Source organism: Triplophysa rosa, linkage group LG1 (assembly GCF_024868665.1).
Source record: "Triplophysa rosa linkage group LG1, Trosa_1v2, whole genome shotgun sequence".
NCBI classification, from domain to species: domain Eukaryota; kingdom Metazoa; phylum Chordata; class Actinopteri; order Cypriniformes; family Nemacheilidae; genus Triplophysa; species Triplophysa rosa.
Genome location: NC_079890.1, coordinates 22,675,926 through 22,698,186, shown reverse-complemented (window position 1 = coordinate 22,698,186; position 22,261 = coordinate 22,675,926). Strand labels below are relative to the sequence as shown.

At 41.2% G+C, this 22,261-nt stretch overlaps 1 protein-coding gene across 6 annotated transcripts in view; it reads right to left on the bottom strand.

Moving 5' to 3' along the window:
* Positions 1-22,261, bottom strand: part of dgkza (diacylglycerol kinase, zeta a) — a 116,076-nt gene that overhangs the window by 59,813 nt on the left and 34,002 nt on the right. The gene's annotated exons all lie outside the window — the stretch shown is intronic.

The following is a 22,261-nucleotide window of genomic DNA, read 5'->3' as shown; positions in this document are numbered from 1 at the left end:
GCATTACAGGTGTAATACACCTTGATTGTGATAGACAATACTTGACAAATCAGAAATGTTTTTAATTATTATCACACACTAATTTAATTAAAATGTACTTTTTTGTTCGTGTTTACTTTATGAAAAGGAACGTCCCTGTTCTGCCAGCGTGTATACCTGTTCTCCAGTAGATGGCAGCAAAGCAACGTGTAATATGTATTGCATTAGATATTGCCACACAGCAGGGCTGACCAAAACAGAGGCCAGTAACGTTTTCTATAGTAGAGTTTTGGGCCTGCTTGAAGGGGGTCTCACCCATTAAAGATATAATTCCATATTCATTTTAGCGACCCTGAACACAAAAAGATACATTTACAGATTATATTCACAGTCTCTATTGACAAGTACTCCTAAAAACGTTATGTGCTTTAACTATTAAATCTAAACAGTAACATCAACAGTGATGAAACTAGGATACACAAATAAATCACTGAAACTTACTGTTCTGGTTTAATGATATGCCTACTGTATGCCTACTGAGGGTAAACCCTACGGCAGGGGTCTTCAACTACTTTTCTTTGAGGGCCAGATTCCAAAAGTATAAATAGGATGCGGGCCAGTTTTTTACCATATTCTCATTTCTTCTGTTATTTATTGCGTTTTGTTCCTTTTATACTGTTTTTGTTGCTGTTACTTAATAGGTCATGATTAAAACATGCACACAAATTTTGCATTCAGTATTTGTGCCTTTTCATGATATTAAATTAAAAGGGATATTGTCTTGTAGTTTATATTCCTTAATGCGTTACTTTACCCAAAAATTGCTACTAATTTACTTACCCACAGTCCTCCAGTACATCGAGATGTGGGTGGCATTGTTTTTTCAAGAAGATATTTATGAAGATATTTGGTTGAATTAATTAAAGTTAAATCAATAAAAGTAAAAAACGCAAATACATTCAACACAACAGTAATCCCTGCCCCTTGTGACGTTAAATAAGCGTCTTATAAAGCGAGTCAATTGATCTGTACAAGTACCGTTCTTAAAGTCTCTCCACTTATTTGAAATGTTAAGGCGGGCCGGGAAAAGATGATTGGCGGGCCGCATTTGGCATTTGGTGTTCATGTTTGTATATCCCGGTGGGGACCTAAACCTGAATGCACACCAACACATGGGGACTCGTGTCACCGTGGGGACCAAAATTGAGGTCCTCATGGGCACAAAAGCTTATAAATTGTACAGAACAATATTTTTTTAAAATCTAAAAATGCAAAAGGTTTTCTATGATCTTTAGGTTTAGGGGTAGGGGATAAAATATACAGTTTATACAGTATAAAAAACATTATGCCTATGGACTGTCCCCACGTAGATAGTAAACCAGACGTGTGTGTGTGTGTGTTCATGTTTGTATATCCCGGTGGGGACCTAAACCTGAATGCACACCAACACATGGGGACTCGTGTCACCGTGGGGACCAAAATTGAGGTCCCCAGGGGCAAAAAAGCTAATAAATTGTACAGAACAATATTTTTTAAAAATCTAAAAATGCAAAAAGTGTTCTATGATCTTTAGGTTTAGGGGATAGAATATACAGTTTGTACAGTATACAACTCATTACGCCTATGGACTGTCCCCACGGGGATAGTAAACCAGACATGTGTGTGTGTGTGCGTGTGTGAGTGTGTTAGTGAGTGAGAGAGAGAGCGAGAGATCGCGCACGCACACCTGCGTGTTTGCGGTAATGTGACAGAAAAGCCAGTGATAATAAATTATTTGTTCCTCGTATTGTTTCTATCTTCAGCAGTAAAAAAAATCACTCAAACTTTTTAAAGAGTAGGTCTATCAAAATATATTTGTTATCAGTTATAAGCAGCTTGAAGAGGAAAACGAACCAGTAGGCTATCAGTGTTTATTAATGCATTTTGTTTTTCTATTTAGTTATTTTATTTATTCGATTTCAGTATATGTATTTCTTGTTTTTGAAATGCTTTGTTTATTGAAACGAAACTGCACACGTTTCCATTAATAATATTAATAATAAAGTTTGATATTATAAACGCCAGACCAAGAGCAGGGTGCTGTGTAAGGTGGTGTCCTGTAGGCTACACTATAGGTGTTTCTCAACGCAAGGACACATACTAGTGAGGCTGCATCCTGCCTAGAGCAGTCCTTCTAAAGGTAGATGTTTGGAGTCCTCTTCGACATTAAACGCTAGAATAAGAAAATTACTGTCTCCGCCTCCACGGTTACCTTAAAGAGAGAAGTCATGTGTGACCACAGAAAAATAAATAAAATTATAGAGAGAGCATCTCCTATTGTTCATTTTATTTTCAGTCGTGATATATAAATAATAAATAATATTAACAGATACAACTTTTCATTTTAATAATATAAATCATTATACATATTTAATTACTCATTTTCTGCATTTTTTTTGTCTTTTATTACATAAAAATTATGTGAAGAAAGTGCTGACTGGATTCTCGCTATGTTCTTTGGGAACGTGTGCAAAGGATTGTGGGTGATTTCAGGCAGCGAAGGATACAGTTGTTGTATCCTGCAAAACGGCACTCACTAAATCCTTGGTGTTTCGAGTCAGACGTCATCACCCAAACGTGTTTTTTCGTCAATTTTAACAATCATAGGTAGTTTAGATAGTTAGAGTAAGGTTAGGGTTAGGGTGTGGGTTAGGGTAAAGGTTTCGTAAGACTTGAAACACCAAAGATTTAGTCAAAACCAACAAGCCACGCCCACGGATCTGACTCGAAACACCAAGGATTAAGTGAGTGCCCCTGCAAAACAGCCTGAACGAAGGACACAAAGCAAAAGCTTCCTTCCAAGCATACTTCTGTTTGAGATGTCCTTCGGCGGCACTTGATGACGTCCTTGCGTTTGAGAAACACCCTATAAGCCAGTGGTTCTCAACTTTGGCCCGCAACATCCATTTTCCTGCCGAATAGGCCCTTTTCACAATGACGTCACTTAACTTCCACCTTTTCGCAAAGCAGTGTATCATAACATCCGTCTTGCAACAAACAAGAAGAACTTCCGTTTTGCAGTCGCGCTGGAATTTAACAACAGTGGTAAAAAAACTGACAGAACACGTATTCAAGTACTTATCCTAGCACCTTCGCTAACACAAAAAGAAAACAAAACAAAACACTTACCTTCATAATCAAACAGGTACTGTTCAATGAAGAATTTGTATCCTTTCTCCAGCTTTGATCTTGTCGTTAGCAAAAATTTGTCTGCAAGACGTTGTACATCATCTAGCCGTATTTGTGGCAGATGTGCAAGGGACTTGGTAAACTCTAAGGCGCTATAGCGGAAGTAGCTTCTTCTTCTTGAGTTTTACTGGCGGTTGGCAAACCAGCCTATAAAGGCATTACCGCCACCTTATGAACTGGAGTGCTAGCGGAAGTAACGATACACTGCTTCGCGGCAGAACGGAAGATGCGTGACGTCATGTGAAAAGGGCGTATTTAGCCCCAGCTCTCATGAAACACACCTGAACAAGCTAATCAGCGTCTTTAGGAACAGATGCATTAAATTTAATGCGATGCTGCGCTAATCTGTCGGTGTACAGTATGTCATTAAAGTACCGCGAGAGCGATTCAAGTGCCGACTGATCCGTATGCATCCAATAGTGCATCTGAACAGCTGTCGCGGTACTTTAATGCGATACGCCAAGAAATTTGCGCAGCCCTATATTAAGTTGAACGCGTCTGTTACTGAAGCCGCTGATTAGCTTCAGGTGTGTTTTATCAGAGCTGGGGCTAAACTCAGCAGGAAAATGGATCTCACGGGCCAGGGTTGAGAACCACTGCTATAACCTTTCTGTTGTTTAAAGGGGTCATATGGCGTGAATACGTGTTTTTCTGTGTCTTTGGTTTGTTGTTAGTTGCCCATGCATGTATTAGACACTTAAAATTGCAAAAATGAAAATGTCGGACTCGGAACAAAAGATGCATTCTATCTAAAAGCGAATGCTCACCCAGACCTGCCTGAAACGCCTCGTGTAACCACACCCCCACAAATCTACGTCAGTTCGTGGTATGATTTGACCAAGACCACCCAAATGTATACGCAAGTAAGGTGGGTGTACCTGTCAGTACAATTGCTTTGGAACCTGATGTTCCAAATATGGTAAGAGGCGTTACATTTCCGTCACACGCTTGCAGTATTCGACCAATCACTTACGCACTGGTTAACTGGCCAATCATAGCACGCCTCGCTTGCTATGAGCTTGGTAAAAAATCTGCGTGTTTCAGAGAAGGGGGGCAAAGAGGAGATACAAACATGCAGGGTATGTGGAAAATACAGCGTTTTTGAACCTTAAATCGTGTTTGCATTACATCTGAAACAAACAATAATATTCGTTTTAGCCCTGTCATATCACCCCTTTAAACTTGGCGAAGTGATATGGAACTATAATGCGGTCAGCAGACCTGGAACACCTTCATAGGTGTGCATTTACTTAAAGTTAATGTGTACCCATAGAACGTTTGTCAACCAATCAGATTGAAGCATTCAACAGCCCTGTGGTATAAATATTAATATTCTGTGTTTCATTTTATAGCAACAGTTTGGGCAGGGTCCTTTTCTATTCCAACATGACAATGTCCCTGTTCACAAAGTTCCAAAAAAAATAGTGTGAAAGTACTTGACTGGTCTGCATAAAGCCCAGACCTGAACCCAGCTGAACACCTTTTCTATGACTTGCAGGCTTTGCGTCATCGCTTGTACAGTCATTACAGAATAGATAAAGGCCCTGTTGCAAAAATGATGGAAACTAAATTCTTTAATATGGTATTGTATGGTGTAGCATTAATATTTGTTTTGGCTGGAAGTACTGCAATAGATAAAATGTTTAATACTTTTGTCCATATAGTGTAGCTATACTTATTTATTTTTCATCCAAAAATGTATTCAACCTCATGTCAATCAAAACATGTCTGACTTTCTTCTGTTAAACACAAAAATATATATTTTGCGAAATGTTTCAGTGGTTTTGCCTCTATACAATAGACGTCGATGGGGGTCAATGTTTGGTTAACAACATTCTTCAAAATATCTTTTGTGTTCTGCAGAACAAAGTCGCACTGGAAAGTCACTGGAATGATAATTTTGACTATCCCTTAAAAAAATAGTATACAGCAAGACACAGTGTGTGGAAGTTGTGTAAAAGAATAGAAGGACTTAAAGGGGTGGTGCAACGGTGTGTCATGCATTCTGACTTCTTTACAATGTTAAACGTGCTGTCTTCTCATGCTTAACATGGTCAAAATGGCAAAAAACTAGTTGGGAGTATAACGTAGTATATTTCTGTGCTCGATACACTCCCCCAGCGATCGTACAGGTTTCGGAAGGTTGTAACAATTTTTCTTAGTCCCTTATTGGACAATTCTCCCGGAAAAGCACACAGCATGCCCACACGGCAGCAAGGAGAGTAGGAGAAGGAGCATGCGCAGACATCACTTTCACTTGTGTGCAGGAGAGAGAGAGAGCATACGTTCGCGAAGTTCAGGTGTTTGTTTGTTCACTGCATTTGGGTGATGAATGTTATATAAACGGTGGACATAACGCTGGATTTGGAGATCGTTTGAAACTGATATATGGAGCCGTCCCACCGCTAAAAGATGCCGGACGTGAACCACATGCGGTGAGTGAAACTGATGTCTGTGTTTTGTTGGCAATGGGTGCTCACGTGCTTTAGTTCAGCCTACCCCTCCCCCCACACACGCTGTATGCTTTTGGAAATAATCGTACAGCTGTATCTATCTTTTATAAATGTGATCAAACTAAATACTCTTCAAAGATACAAAGTATGCATTACTACTCTATAGGTACTCAAGATTAATATGAGATGGGCAGAAACCGCGTGCTTTAAGTGCTTTCCTGTGGCTCAGTGGTTAGAGCATGGCACTAGCAACGGCTAGGTCATGGGTTAAATCCCAGGGATTGCCCATACTTAGAAACGAATGTATAATATAATGCAATGTAAGTCGCTTTGGATAGAAGCATCTGCCAAATGCATAAAATGTTAAATGTAACACATGTAAGTATGTACAACACCGTTTGAAAACTCTGACACAAACACAAACAGAGAATCCAACGTGTCCGAGTCTCCACGTCCGCAACCAGGGGGTGCAGAGGTACTACAGGTGGTGCAGAGGTACTACAGGTGGTGCGTGACGATTCCCCGAAACCCCAACCTTTGGAACTCGATCGCAAATGCACGGAGGAACGCAATTGCCAATTGACGGAAGGCAATGTTCTGTCTGAAGCTGCGTGCGTGCGTGCGTGGCTGCGCAGACTCTTTGTAGGTCCTGCGCAGTGCAATTTTAGGTTGCGCAAAAAAGGATAATATCTACAAAGTATGCAAATGTTCACTCTGGAAGCACCAGCAATTACCTCTACACCATCTTAAGAAACAGGTAGATCATATAAGTATGTTTGTCTTTCAGACTGTAATTTCAGAATAAGCGCAAGTCTCTCTCTCCCGATGAGTTCAGAGTGCGCGTGAAGGGAGTGGCGTGAACGCGCACCGTTCTCATGATCTGGCAGATTAATCCTTTTGGAATAATTTCCAAAACACTACAAATTTGTAATGGTTTTAATGCAAAAAGCTAATGGTTCACAATGGTATTTTAATGGAAACCATACATTTCTGTGATGGTTTCTTTTGTTTTTATCAGCAGAGTATGTTACATTTATAATCTGATCAATCTGTCATATACAGGTATTTTTTGCTTCTTATATATGTATATATATATATACAGTCATGGCCAAAATTGTTGGCACCCCTGAAATTTTTCCAGAAAATCAAGTATTTCTCACAGAAAAGTATTGCATTAACACATGTTTTGCTATACACATGTTTATTCCCTTTGTGTGTATTGGATCAAAACAAAAAAAAGGAGGAAAAAGGCAAATTTGTCATAATGTCACACAAAACTGCAAAAATGGGCTGGACAAAATTATTGGCACCCTTTCAAAATTGTGGATAAATAAGATTGTTTCAAGCATGTGATGCTCCTTTAAACTCACCTGGGGCAAGTAACAGGTGTGGGCAATATAAAAATCACACCTGAAAGCAGATAAAAAGGAGAGAAGTTGACTTAGTCTTTGCATTGTGTGTCTGTGTGTGCCACACTAAGCATGGACAACAGAAAGAGGAGAAGAGAACTGTCTGAGGACCTGAGAACCAAAATTGTGGAAAAATATCAACAATCTCAAGGTTACAAGTCCATCTCCAGAGATCTAGATGTTCCTTTGTCCACAGTGCGCAACATTATCAAGAAGTTTGCAACCCATGGCACTGTAGCTAATCTCCCTGGACGTGGACGGAAGAGAAAAATTGATGAAAGGTTGCAACGCAGGATAGTCCGGATGGTGGATAAGCAGCCCCAAACAAGTTCCAAAGAAATTCAAGCTGTCCTGCAGGCTCAGGGTGCATTAGTGTCAGCGCGAACTATCCGTCGACATTTAAATGAAATGAAACGCTATGGCAGGAGACCCAGGAGGACCCCACTGCTGACACAGAGACATAAAAAAGCAAGATTACAGTTTGCCAAAATGTACTTGAGTAAGCCAAAATCCTTCTGGGAAAACGTCTTGTGGACAGATGAGACCAAGATAGAGCTTTTTGGTAAAGCACATCATTCTACTGTTTACCGAAAACGGAATGAGGCCTACAAAGAAAAGAACACAGTACCTACAGTCAAATATGGTGGAGGTTCAAAGATGTTTTGGGGTTGTTTTGCTGCCTCTGGCACTGGGTGCCTTGACTGTGTGCAAGGCATCATGAAATCTGAGGATTACCAAAGGATTTTGGGTCGCAATGTAGGGCCCAGTGTCAGAAAGCTGGGTTTGCGTCCGAGATCGTTGGTCTTCCAGCAGGACAATGACCCCAAACATACTTCAAAAAGCACCCAGAAATGGATGGCAACAAAGCGCTGGAGAGTTCTGAAGTGGCCAGCAATGAGTCCAGATCTAAATCCCATTGAACACCTGTGGAGAGATCTTAAAATTGCTGTTGGGAAAAGGCGCCCTTCCAATATGAGAGACCTGGAGCAGTTTGCAAAGGAAGAGTGGTCCAAAATTCCGGGTGAGAGGTGTAAGAAGTTTATTGATGGTTATAGGAAGCGATTGATTTCAGTTATTTTTTCCAAAGGGTGTGCAACCAAATATTAAGTTAAGGGTGCCAATAATTTTGTCCAGCCCATTTTTGGAGTTTTGTGTGATATTATGTCAAATTTGCTTTTTTCCCTCCATTTTTTTGTTTTGTTCCAATACACACAAAGGGAATAAACATGTGTATAGCAAAACATGTGTTAATGCAATACTTTTCTGTGAGAAATACTTGATTTTCTGGAAAAATTTCAGGGGTGCCAACAATTTTGGCCATGACTGTATATATAAATATATAAACTATATCTAAGATATTTTACACATTATCTTATCTATCTTCAATGTACAGTATGGGAGGGCGCCAGTTCTTTAAATGGGTTTACAGGGGGCGCGACCATGAAAAGGTTGAGAACCACTGTCCTAAAGGAAACACATACACCCTCCTGCTAACACACCACAACATCCTGCAGATGTCTCATTTAGCTTCTCGGTCACACATCAGTCTGAAGTGCCCTAGTAACCTCAAGAGCCAGACCTGTCACAACCACCTACAGACACTCACCATTATGTTTCATGCGTGTCCTAAAATCAGCCATCACATTGTGATTCTGTGATAGTTATAGCTGCTAGCCTAGTCTGTCTCAGATTCATCCTGTACTGATTCTGACTCACTTTAGAGGAAGAGACACTCTGATACAGTCAGATCCCATCAATCAACATGAATCTAACAAGTAGCAGTTACCAGAAAATCAGCTTGCTCCACAATCAGCAGCTCTGCATTACATTTAAGACAGTACTGACCATGTTTCAAAATGTAATTTCTATAAAAAACTGTAAAGCTCTTTTAAACAACAACATATTTTCTTGTTGTTTTGGGGAAAACACACCCAGTGCAGTTGCACCAGGAAAATCATACAGTTCTGACAGTATCACTGTTTCAACACAAAATAAATCCAATATCTATAATAAGATGAGACATGTAAAAAGTGAGAATGACTCCCCACAACACAGCATCTAAACAGTATAAACACAATAACTAAACCATCAGTGAACACATTCAAACTTTGAGCCCTGGAGCATCTCAGTATTGTAGTGTTTGTGCAGATGTGCTTCTCTGATTCTTTTACCTTTTAAAGTCCTCTTATCTTTGCCTGGTTACCCTTAAATCCATGAATCAGAGTGAAATAAAGAGCAGAGGTTTGGAGAAAGCGAGATTACAAGATTGTGATAGCTGAGGGTAGTGGCTGGTGAATAAATTTAGATTAGGGTTAAATAAGGCCCTTTCACATCAGATACACCAGATGATCTGTGTTTTCCAAAGTACTACACACTTCGATTTGATTTTGTTACCTGGCAACACCCTTATAGCTTTTTATGCAGAGGTCAGAGCGGTGCATGGCACTGAAGCCTTGACGTAAGACATGGAAAAGCCCTTTAGGGACATAAGAAAGGCTCTTTAGGGTTAGCATATAGAAAAGCAAAAATAAACAAAGACAGAAACACACTCTCTTATCCTGATGTACACTTAACACATACACACACAGGATATAGCTTATATCACAAAATATATCCTTTGTACACAAACTGTGTGAACAAAGATGTTTTCAGACAAAACAGGGGTACTACTTAGCCATGAAAAAGAGCAAGGAAAAGAGAGAGGGAAGGATATCGATTGGTCTTCAAATGAACCTGTCCAAACACTATTGATTCTTTTATTGGTTTTCCAAACATTTGATTCTGTAACACTCATATTTAAAGTCCACATGAAATCCAACTTGTGGCCCAGGGTTATCTAAAAGCTAACAACAGCTTTAGACAAATTTCCTGTCCAATCAAATGCTCTTTAGAATCTCACACATGGGACATTGCAAAAGATGCTGAAGCTGTGTCTGAAATCACCTACTTGTTCACACAATTTACAGTTTCTTTTATTGTGCATGGCACATATTGCACTACGTAGGGGATAGGGAAGTATTAAGCTGTGTATATACAGAATCTCACAGAAGTGAGTACACCCCTCACATTTGAGTAAATATTTTATTATATCTTTTCACGTGACAACACTGAAGAAATGACACTTTGCTACAATGTAAAGTAGTGAGTGTACAGCTTGTATAACAGTGTAAATTTGCTGTTCCCTCAAAATAACTCAAAATAACTCAACAAACAGCCATTCTGGCAACGAAAGTGAGTACACCCCTAAGTGAAAATGTCCAAATTGAGCCCAAAGTGTCAATATTTTGTATGGTCACCATTAATTTCCAGCACTGCCTTAACCCTCTTGGGCATGGAGTTCACCAGAGCTTCACAGGTTGCCACTGGAGTCCTCTTCCACTCTTCCATGACAACATCACGGAGCTGGTGGATGTTAGAGACCTTGCGCTCCTCCACCTTCCCTTTGAGGATGCCCCACAGATGCTCAATAGGGTTAAGGTCTTCGCCTTTACCCTCAGCTTCTTTAGCGAGGCAGTGGTCGTCTTGGAGGTGTGTTTGGGGTCGTTATCATGTTGGAATACTGCCCTGCAGCCCAGTCTCCGAAGGGAGGGGGTCATGCTCTGCTTCAGTATGTCACAGTACATGTTGGCATTCATGGTTCCCTCAATGAACTGTAGCCCCCCAGTGCCGGCAGCACTCATGCAGCCCCAGACCATGACACTCCCACCACCATGCTTGACTGTAGGCAAGACACACTTGTCGTTGTACTCCTCACCTGGTTGCCGCCACACACGCTTGACACCATCTGAACCAAATAAGTTTATCTTGGTCTCATCAGGCCACAGGACATCGTTCCAGTAATCCATGTCCTTAGTCTGCTTGTCTTCAGCAAACTGTTTCCTGACTTTCTTGTGCATCATCTTCAGAAGAGGCTTCCTTCTGGGACGACAGCCATGCAGACCAATTTGATGCAGTGTGCGGCATATGGTCTGAGCACTGACAGGCTGACCCCCCACCCCTTTAACCTCTGCAGCAATGCTGGCAGCACTCATACGTCTATTTACCAAAGACAACCTCTGGATATGATGCTGAGCACGTGCACTCAACTTCTTTGGTCGACCATGGCAAGCCCTGTTCTGAGTGGAACCTGTCCTGTTAAACTGCTGTATGGTCTTGGCCACCATGCTGCAGCTCAGTTTCAGGGTCTTGGCAATCTTCTTATAGCCTAGGCCATCTTTATGTAGAGCAAAAAATCTTTTTTTCAGATCCTCAGAGAGTTCTTTGCCATAAGGTGCCATGTTGAACTTCCAGTGACCAGTATGAGAGAGTGAGAGCGATAACACCAAATTTAACACACCTGCTCCCTATTCACACCAGAGACCTTGTAACACTAACGAATCACATGACACCAGGGAGGGAAAATTATGAATTTGGCCCAATTTGGACATTTTCACTTAGGGGTGTACTCACTTTTGTTGCCAGCGGTTTGGACATGAATGGCTGTTTGTTGAGTTATTTTGAGGGGACAGCAAATTTACACTGTTATACAAGCTGTACACTCACTACTTTACATTGATTGTAGCAAAGTGTCATTTCTTCAGTGTTGTCACATGAAAATATATAATAAATGAGGGGTGTACTCACTTCTGTGAGATACTGTATGCATTTCATTGGGGCGAGGGAAGTCTGAAGGCGGATTTTTACTTCTGCGTCAGACCTGCACCGTAGGCAACATGCCTGTTTTTGTTGATACGTGTGCGTCGTTGTGCACGTTGACAGGAAATGGCCACTAGGTGTCAGTATCCACAGGCGTGTTGCTTGTGTAACCAAGACAAGAGCCAAAGAAGAAGCGGTTCATTGTGTACACTGTTTGAGAAGTATTAGACTGATTTCACACCGCCACTAGGGATGGGTATTGTTAAGATTTTAACGGTATTACTACTCTTATCGATACTGCTTATCGGTCCGGTACTTTAACGGTTTTCTTATCGGTGCTTTTGGATATATTTGTTTAAAAAAATAAGACCAAAAATAAAGAATTTATGAATATAATAACACTGCTTTATTTTCTGCAGTGTAAAATAAATTGTATTCAGCGCGGACCAGCAGTATTAAAAAAGTTGGTTGGTTCATCATAGCCGCCCGCAACAATTTTTTTTATATTTAAATGTGTATTTTAATGGACAGATTTTTATGTTTGTCCTATGTATGTAAGTAAAGCGACAAATTATTAAGCTGTCAATGTTATCAAATAGGCCTATTATTTGGGCTGATTTATTTACTATTATATAAACGAGTAGAAAATGTGTTGTGTCACATCATTTAATCCAATTGATTTTAGACACACATGAATACACATACAGTGGCTTGCAAAAGTGTTCAACCCCCTTCGTTTTATTCACATTTTGTTATGCTGCTGCCTTATCTTAAACTACTTTAAATGATTATTTTTTTACATTAATCTACACTCCATGCACAATAATGACAAAACAAAAAACTGATTTTTGACAGCTTTGCAAATTTATTAAAAATAAAAAACAAAAATAAGTACATTGCAGAAGTATTCATACCCTTTTCTGGGACACTTGAAATTTTGCTCAGAAGCATTAGTTTTGCTTGTTAATGTTTATACACTTCGAGTGGAGTTAACCTGTGCCAAATTCAATTGAATAAGTATGATTTGGAGCGGCACATACCTCTCTATAAAGGGTGCAACAGCTGAAAATGCATATCAGAGTAAAAACCAAGACATGAGGTCAAAAGAACTGCCAGTAGAGCTTTGAGACAGGATTGTATCAAGGCACAGATCTGGGGAAGACTTCTGAAAAAAATCAGCTGTATTGAAGGTTCACAGAAGCATGTAGCCTCCATTAATCCTTAAAGAAAGAGGTTTGGAACCACCAGATCACTTACTTGAGCTGACCTCCTGTCCAAACTGAGCCATCGATGGAGAAGGGTCTTGGTTAGAGCGGTGACCAAGAAGCTGATGATCACTCTGGTTGAGCTCCATGATCATATATGGAGATGGGAGAAACTTACAGAAGGACAAACATCACTGCAACACTCCACCAATCTGGGCTTTATGGCTTAGTGGCCAGACTCAAGCCTTTGCTCAGTGAAGACACATGGAAACTTGAAATATGCAAAAACATACTTCAACGAATCTTTCAAACTGTCAGAAACAAGATATTCTGGTCTGATGAATCTCAGTTTCATGCATCATGTCTGGAGAAAAACAAGCACTGCTCAACACCTGTACAATACCGTCTTAACAGTAAAGTGTAGTGGAAACAGCATCATGATGTGGGGGTGTTTTTCAGCTTCAGGGACTGTACACAAAATACGGAGATAATGATCATGAAAACCTAGCCCAGAACATTCAGAACCTCGGACAGGGCAGAAGGTTCATTCTCCAACATGACAATGATCCTAAGCACACAACTAAAACAATGCAAGCGTGGCTTATGGACAACTCTGTCTATGTCCTTGAGTGGCCCAGCTAGTGCTTGAACCCAACTGAACATCTCTGTAGAAACCTGAAAATGTTTGTCTACTGATGATCTCTATCCAACCTGACAGAGTTTGAGAGGATCTGAGGAGAAGAATGACAGAAAATTGCCAAATGCAGATGTGTAAAGCTTTTCACATCATACCCAAAAAGATTCTGAGTCTGTAAAGGCGCTTTAACCATTTTCTGAGTTAAGGGTGTGAATACTTATGCAATGTACTTATTTATGTTTTTCATTTTTAATGAATTTGCAAAGCTGTCAAAAATCAGTTTTTTGTTTTGTCATTATTGTGCATCGAGTGTAGATTAATGTAAAAAAATAATCATTTAAAGTAGTTTAAGATAAGGCAGCAGCATAACAAAATGTGAATAAAATGAAGGGGGTTGAACACTTTTGCAAGCCACTGTAGGTTGCACGCATGTCTCATCTGTTTTGGAAGACGCGCGCATGGAGACTTGCAGTGCGGAGCCACGACTCCAAGCGCGAGCATGACTCTGCTTGAGAGAGACAAGCCGTGCGTGTTTGTGATGTTAAAACAGCTCATCCGTTTAGTTTTAGGGACGCGCTGTTTTGGTAACGCGAAATGGAGACGGACACAAATTTCAAAAGTATTCAAACACAGGCTGCGCGCGATCGTGAAATTTAAACAGCTCATCTATGTAGTTTGAGAGACGCCATGTTTGGGTAGACGCGCAGCGCGGAGCAGTCTCTTTTAATACCGGGTTTATTAAAAGCATATTTAAGCATATGATGCATGTCATACGAGCTGTTTTACTTGACCACTTAAACCGTACCATCACATTTTAGCACTGTTTAAGCTGCTATAAGCGGATATCATACGCGCAAACTAAGGCCAATCAAATGTTGTTTTTAAACGCATCATTTGTTTATTCATGTCACAGACACCCGATGGTAGTCCAAACCATTGCAGTCTATCTGTCCTTCTGGGTTTCGTCCCACCTCTGCCTCGTTTTTGATTTCAACATGCCAGCGGAATGAAATCAGTCTTTCAGCAGTGTTGGAAGCAAGTAAAAAGACACTTTTGCAGATTAAGTTGTTAAATACACAAAAACACGTAATTTATTTAGATAATTAATTCGGAAATGCGTAAGAGTAAACCTGATGCTACCGCAGAGTTTTGTTACCTGAAGGGAGTTACTGTCGTAACCTCGGTTCCCTGAGAAGCGGGAATGAGACATTGCGTTATCACGCTATGGGGTTAATCCCTCCTTCTCTACCTTTCCTGAAGCCTTATTGAATCACGCTAGTGCCATTCAACTCGCACTGGCCAATGCTGCTCAAGATGGCGAAAAGGGGCGGGCCTTCCGCCACTATATAATGCGGCATCATAACAGCATTGCCTCAGAATCTTCGACTGAATGAATGCACATTCTAGCTGATCTGAGCAGTTTGAACACGGCAGCTCACGCTATGTCTCGTTCCTGCTTCTCAGGGAAGCGAGGTTACGACAGTAACCAGAGACATTCCCTTTCGAGAGCGGTCTCTTGACATTGCGTAACTACGCTATGGGCACTGTATACAATCCCGCAGTGAGAGCGGAAGATCAGCCCACACCACCTGGGCTAGAAATAGGGTAATGTGTTCAATCACACGGTGAGAACAAACAGCTCAACTTTAGCGGAGCTAACACATAACGTGCACCACATAACTATTGGCAGTAGGGATGTAACGATTCACTGTGAAACCGGTTGAAAATCGGTTATAATGTGTGACGATTCAAATCGGTTGAGGTGTGAACTGAATCGCAATACATTTCTTGAACAGCAGGGGCCGCTATTTTCACTGCAAATCTAAACGTGGACATGCTGATATTTCTTAAATGCAAAAAAATCCAAGAAAAGCTCAGACAGTATTAGTTTGTTTATATTAAAGAGACTTTTTCTATTATTAATTTGTTATAAAATTGCAGTTATTTGATATAAAACATTATTTTATTATACAAAGAAACGTGAAGCATTTAAGAAATAATGCAAGGGAAGTTGTTCATTTCTAATTTGTTTCAACTCATTTTGTAAAAATAAATCGTGAGTAAATCGTGAATAAATCGCATCGTGAGATCAGAATCGTGACTCGCATCGCATCATGAGCTGAGTGAATCGTTACATCCCTAATTGGCAGTAGCGCATAGCACAACTCCCACTGACAGCGCGCACCTTACACAGGCTCTAAGATGATTGGATACCAAATTCTGCTACAGGATCCAATCAAAACACTCAGAACTCTGGGGAATACCGTACCACCATAGTTCGCAAGAACGCTATGCCACTACATTGAGCAGGGTAGCAATACACAGCAGAATAAACAAGTATATAAACAGCAAGTGCCAAGGCCGAGCAGGGCAGTAACAAACCCTGTATACTATAACACAGGGCCGAGGTAACCGGTGTACATAGTGAGGATGGAAACAGGCGCAACCTAGTATTTTCGCATCCCAAGCAGTAAAGACAGTGATGGCAAACAACATGGTCACATACTGTATAAGGCACAGGCTCATGCGAGTCATAATCTGAATGGCAACAGAGACAGCGAACATGCAGTCATATAAAGCACAGGCTCGTGCAAGTGATAATTGAGGGGAGGACTGCCCCCTTGACTGCCTATATGACCTAGCTGACACATAGAGCATAGTCAAGCAGCTAGACGCTGCTGCAGAGCACTGCACAAGCCACCCAAAGTGCTGCCTGCAAGTCCATATCTTGCTCCGTATCTAGCTGTCCCACAAGCAGTACACAGAGCGATGGCAAACACGCGGTACCAAGCGGCTCAAGCGGCTGCTGATAGGGCAGCACTGCTGCCAAATCCAGCCACATGTCAAAATAACAAGGGCGCGAATACATTCGCTCTCTGAATTCACATTCAGAATGGCCCCATGAATCACAGAAAACGCCTATGACGAGGGGTTGTCTGGATTAAAACAAATATATATCCCAGTTAGGGATACAATAACCCGTATGACGATCTGTGAACCGCCGAAAGCACCTGATATGAGGGGCTGTCTGGATATGACACAGATATGATAGAACGCAACAAAGTGAGGATCTATTCAGTAGTGATAGGAAGCGCCTTAATAAGTGCGCAATAATGGGTCAGGTCCGGGACAGGACGGTGACTATCATTCGACTTGTAACGCACTATTAGGTGGCTGTCCTGTGGGCTTATTACAAAAACTCCAGTTAGTTCAAAACGCAGCAGCTCGAGTTCTTACACGAATTAAGTATGAGCATATAACCCGGTTCTATCAACATTGCACTGGTTACCTATTAAGCAATGCATTAACTTTAAAATCTTACAGATTACCTATAAAGCCCTACACGGTTTAGCTTCTCAGTACCTGAGTGAGCTTCTCTTGTATTACAGTCCTTCATGTTCACTACGTTCTCAGGGCTCCGGTCAGTTGGTAATACCTAGAATTTCAAAATTAAGTGAAGGTGGTAGATCCTTTACCTATGTAGCGCCTAAACTTTGGAACAGTCTTTCTTGTACTGTCCAGGAGGCAGACACACTCTGTCAGTTTAAATCTAGATTAAAGACACATATTTTAACCTTGCATAAACTACACTTCCATAATACAAATCCTCTGAGGGTTTAGGCTGCATTAGTAAGATCAACCGGAACCAGGAATACTTCACATAACAACTGACGTACTTGCTTCTTCAAAGAGTGTAGAACAGTACTCTACTCTCAGCTGTCTTTTCTCATTGTTCCGAGGTTACCACAGTGAGCAGGATGCAGTCCATTCCCAGACCTGGTGGTAGAGCTGAGACAGGGAAGTGGCAACCTGACAAGAGCTGAGATGATAGAGCTGAAAGAGGGAAGCGGCGACCCCACAAGTCCTCACTACAAAAAATTAAACTGCTATTAGATTATTAAATAATAATATTAAACCTATTATCTACCTTTTTAATGTTTATTTTCTTTTTATTTAGCCTAGTTGTGCGAGCACTGTCGAGGTTGTACAGATGCTGCAGTTTTTGCCAGAGTTTTGCCAGTTTCCCCAGTGCTCAGTCCCCAAGTTTCCCCAGAATCCTGTCCGAAAGCCTGCCCAGTGCCCAGTCCCCAAGTTTCCCCAGAATTTCGTCCAAAAGCCTGCCCAGAGCCCTGGCCTGAAGACTGCCCAGAGCTCCTGGATTCATCCCAAATATTTTTAGGGACGGGATGCCGGCACGGACATAAAAGCCATCTGGCTTCCGGTGTGGCCGGCACCCTCCAGACCTCCCGAGCGGTCGGCACCCTCCAGGCTTCCGGTACTGCCGGCGGCTTCTGGTGCGGCCGGCGTCCTCCAGGCCTCCCGAGCGGCCAACGCCCTCCAGGCTCCCGGTGCAGGTGTCACCCTCAGGCCTTCCGAGCTACCGGCACCGCGGTGGATTCCCGGTGTCGGTGGCGACATCCTGGAGACTCCCTGTCTTGTCCTCCATGTCCTACACGAGTGCCCAGCTCTTCTTCAAGCCGGTCCCATCCGGACTTCCAGTGTGTTTCGAGCCGGTCCCGTCCGGCCTTCCAGTGCGTTCCGAGCCGGAACACCCCCCCTCCTACCGGGAGGGTGGAGTACTGTGACACTCCCGTCGGTCCCTAGTTAAAATTGTTAAAAGCGCTATATAAATAAAGTTGAGTTAAAATGTAAATACTTTTCCATAACAAAAACAGTACATACTTTTAGTGCATAGTATATGTAGGTGAGATAAAGGAAACTTTATCTCTTCATTCGTTGACAATAATAAGAGGCAGAGTTTATTCTTACACAACCTGTCAGACAGGTATAGAAAGTCCTGTCATTAAAGACACAGCCACACCTCTTACTCAATTGCACACAAACACACACAAGTGTGTACACTTCTAAACATCTCTACAACCTCTAGATAGAAGGATGTGTCAAGGATGTTACTGTACATACACTGCTGTGCACACACACTGAAGTAAACTCTCAGCAGGTTATTTCCACTGTTTACTGGAACACTTCATCCTGACTGGTCAATTTCAGGAATCTGTGGTCAAACACTTTAGTATAATGATCAATATTTCATGCCCAACATCAATATTTTATGTCCATTTATGCATTTGATAAATAGAATAATGTACAGTCAGCCGGTCAAAAAACCTATTAAGATACAAGAACATTATACACAAATTAAGGTTCTGACCATCCTGTTGCGGTGCACATTATGCCTTATTTTGCCCAAACAGTATTCTTTCTTCACAGTACAGTATATTACATCTTGAGACATACAGTATACTAGTTATCACAAATTGTTATAAATCATGAAAAGATTTACTATCTCACGTTCACTCAAAAGTCTTGTGTTGAGAGTGAAAGCAAACAGCCTGCTCAGCCACACAACATAAAGCGAAAAAATGATTTACAAGCACAATCAGCTCAGAAATCAGGACGTTGTCTATCTGTCTGTGAGTGTGCGAACGTGTGTGTGGGAGAAGAGAGTTCCAGAGCAGTTCAGATGTAATACTGTGAAACTGACACTTAAATATCTTCCTGAAGAATAAAACCCATGTCTCATGTATTATCAGTGCAACACTGAGTAATGTAAAACCATAAAACAAGTCTCATCAAATCTAATCCAAGAGCTTTTGAGTATTTTACTTCACAGAATCATATCAGAGAGTTCCAGCAGTGGGGCAAGATGAATGGTTCATAGAAATATTAGCTTCTGCTTTACTAACCCCGTGTCTAAATAGTTTTCTTTTCATGTCACATACCTGTTATCTGACACACAGGAAGGGGGGTCAGAGCAAAGGGCCAAACTCAGATTTTACCTGAAGCACACGATGGGCGGGACTCAACGTTAACAGCAGGGGTCAAATGCGATTAAACCAAAACGAAGGTGACATGTCACCTTCATTTGACAGCAAATTTTGAACAATATGTTCTGTGGATTATTGTTGTGCACTGATCTTTATGTTGCCAGTGCCACATTTTTACAATTTGGCCCATGTGTGCAGGCTATGGTGTGCATTCCTGTTAAGAGAAAAGAACCCTGAATCTGCTGTTTTCAACCTTTCACTCTATCTTTCTCTCTGTCTATTAGACAAACCACTTCAGCCAACAGTGTATGTGCGTGTCCACGCATTTAGGAAGTCGAATTATCGCACAACATATCAGGCACACAAATCTGTTTAGCTAGCTCACAGATAGACACGCTTTTATAACACATGGCTATTAACAGATACAAACAGACATTGCCACACGCTGAATCTAAATGAACTGACAGCAGCGCTCTTCTCCTTCTCTCTTTCTACTCGCGGTGTAAAGTAGGACAGTTGGCAGGGAGAACCGGCTCGTGAGGTGCTGACAGATGGATGCTCAATTCTGCGGCTTCTGCCGTGGTTTGAGTGGGCCGACGTGCAGTGAAGCCCACAGAGAAAACAGAACAGAAAGGAGAAAAGACAGATTACAAAAATGTCCACTCTGCACCTCTATCAAATCTACCATCTCTTTCCATTTCTGTTTCATGCAATCTCGAGCTCTTTGGCCTGCGTCGACTATATAGCGGCTTCCCTTCTGCAATGTCTATAAATAAGAAATGAGCAATAGAATGTGCCGACATGCAAACACATCCAAATGGCACAAATGACTTCTGTTCTTCCAGCTTCACAACCTCATCTCTCAACCCCTACTAATCACACGCACACAGACACAAACATTAATGTGTGCTCCTGCAGATGCACAGGAAGAGAAATGAGTGAAGCATGCTGAAGGATTCATTTCACACTCTTTTTTTATTTATTCAACTTGCTCTACCTGTCTGGATTTACCCATGTTCACATACTGTTTGCCGTGCTTAATTTGTAAATGATGAGGTCCGGAACAAGGAATGGTGGCGGATCTTATGGGTTTGGAAGAGGATGAAACGTAAATGACAAAAAGTGCATTAAAGTGACTCTTTGTCATTTACGTTTCATCAAACACCCTATCAACACTTTAAGTGGCCACTGAAATGCATCACAGACTTTATTGCAACGATTAAAACAACCAAAGCCAGCATGAGTGTGAAGACAGCTTTGCGGATTATAGTGAAGGCTGTAGATTGGGTATAACAGGTGCATTGACATTTTGTGTTATACTTCTGGTGAGTTCCTTAATAACTTACATTGGTCCATGCATACTGTACTGTATGTGACAGAGCACAAATGATTAACAACAACAATGATGCTGCTGTTTGTTTCACGCTTTTTGGGATATTGCAAATTATTGACAACATAATTTTCAAACTTTATTTTATTTATATACAGGTTGAACTGCATCATGGGTATCTGTTCATTTATGTATTTATTTCGTTCTATGGAATTTTTGAGATAAACTGCAATATTTATCCACCTTAAATGACCGTATTAATATTTTCCTCAAGCCATGCTGCCTTTCATGGTCTCAAAGAGGGGATCGAATGATTTAAGGACTATAAGCTTATATGTATTTCCTGAGAGACTGAAAAACAAATACACTATGTGATTGCATTCTGCAACCCCTCCAGTCATAGTTGACCTTTTCTGAAGATAATGTAGAAAACTTTGTATTGGTACCATCTCCTCCTTGTACTTGTAATGATACATTTGTTGTCGTTAGTCTTTTCATTTTATACAGAAGAGAAATTTGTCACACCTGTGGAGAAGTGACCAGAAGCTAATGTTCACAAAGATTTAGCAGAAATATGTAGACTAAATAATACCCTGCATGAATTCACTGACAAAAGTAAGTAAAGAGGCAGAGAGAGAGTTGCAGAGAGATGAAGAGAGAGATTTTACTGGAATAACACTCCTCACGTCACTCCACCTAAGGGTTTTACTGTCTTATTGGAAAGCTGATACTCTTGCACTTAAGCAGAAAGAATAAATACACACTGCAACAAAATAACAAAACACATAAAATAACACACAGCATAAACATATTAGTACATATTAAACCCAAAACAACCACAATATGATTTAGACTGGCATGGATACACAGGTGTTGGAAAACGTCTCCGGTTACTGTCGTAACCTCGGTTCCCTGAGAGGAGGGAACGAGACATTGTGTGAAACGCTAGGGGAATCCCCTTCTCTAAACCTTACTGAAACCTTATTGAATAACGCCAGTAGAAATGAAAATGTAACTGGCCAATGTGGTCAAAGACGGCACTTAGGGGTGTGGTCACCACCTCTATATAGTGTTGTCAAAAATATCGATATTTCGATAAGTATCGATACTGAAGAATCTGAAACGGTTCCAATACCCATGTCCCACGTATCGATATCAGCTGCGCGTTCCCGCTCTCTTTCTCTTTTCTGACAGTGAGTTAACACACACTGCACGTGAACGCATAACAACAGAGCCCCGCCTCCTCTCACAGACTTGACTCGTTTGTGGCAGTTAAATAGTGTTTATGTTAGAAAAGATGGCCAGTCTCAGTAACACATCTGGCGTGGTGCACGCTCGTTACGCTTCCCGTGTTTACCATCGCGCTCTATATATGTGCGCTGATCAATAATTTTATCCACTCGTTTCATTCGCCCTGGTTATATGTTGTTTATGTTAGTACAGAGTCTCCGCAACAGTTCTCATGTTTAATGCACGCGTTTCTGTCTTTATGTGCGCTCATCAATGATTTCATCCACTCGTCTCGCTCGCTCCGGTTAAGTTGAAGTTTGAAATGATGCTGGTGTGGGTAAAGTCTCCGCAACAGTTCTCGCGTGTGAT